A 1,120-nucleotide genomic window follows, 5' to 3' on the forward strand; every position below is an offset into this window, starting at 1 on the left:
CAGGTGGTAACTGAACTTGTCTAAAAGCTTGGGTCCATGGTGGGGTTTAACCCCCAACACCCCTCTTGGCTACGTCCCTGTTTGGTAAAGATGATAAAGCCATATCTTTCTACATAATGATATAAACAAAGTTATTTCTGTTTCGTTAGCTCACTGTGTTACTAAGATCAGCAGCGTAAGAAGTACTGGAGATCTGATCAAACGAGTAGCTTGTCATCAGTGTAAGTTCTTGTTTTAAAAACAATTTCCGTTTTTTTAATCCTTTTTAAAGAATGTATTTGACACTAGTTATCTGAGACTACCTACGTTAATAGAACACAAACACAATTATTTTAACTAGTCAGCAAAGAAAAGCTCAAAACAACTAGGTACAATATAGAAATCAGCTTTAAGTTTTAAATATATTATATTGTTAATTTCATATATTTCTAACTGCCCTAGAGTTTTAACCACTTTATTTAAAAAATGCTACGACCTTCTAACTGAATTTCAGACAATTTTCAAACTATAAAATACATAAGACTGGCTCACTTTCAAAGCAGATGATTGTTAGGGTTAACAATACGTGGATAGGCTGTTTCGGATGTGTTGTATAAGATATAACCTTAACTTTTACTAGTCTTGGAAGACTTTACAATGAACGTTCATGAACTGCTTAATGCATTTGAAACTAAATTAGTAAATGTGAAACATTTTGACCCGATTTATGATGTAATAAATATTGATGAATAAGGTGAGAGTGAATATTTGCATCTGAACGAAACGTGGGTTGATATCTCACCTGAGTCCAGTATGAAACACTTGAAATAAACGTGAAAAACGAAGAGATCACCACAGTATATTCACCAGCCAAAGAATTCATCGGTCAAACAAATAAAATATTTCTATTTCATTATCCGATTCTCGTATGACAAGACTGTTCACACTATTATGTCAAAAAATTCGTAAAGTATAATAAACACTGTGAAAAACTATCTGTTCCTGACCAGACAGTTGATGAATGTACAAACCTACCTAACATGACTTCTTTGCCTGTTTTTAACACTTATCATTGGTATTTAAGTTACAAACCTACCCAACATGTCTTTACTTGTTCTTAACACTTTTAATTGGTATTTAA

The sequence above is a fragment of the Tachypleus tridentatus genome, chromosome 4 (assembly GCF_004210375.1).
Source record: "Tachypleus tridentatus isolate NWPU-2018 chromosome 4, ASM421037v1, whole genome shotgun sequence".
Taxonomy (NCBI): domain Eukaryota; kingdom Metazoa; phylum Arthropoda; class Merostomata; order Xiphosura; family Limulidae; genus Tachypleus; species Tachypleus tridentatus.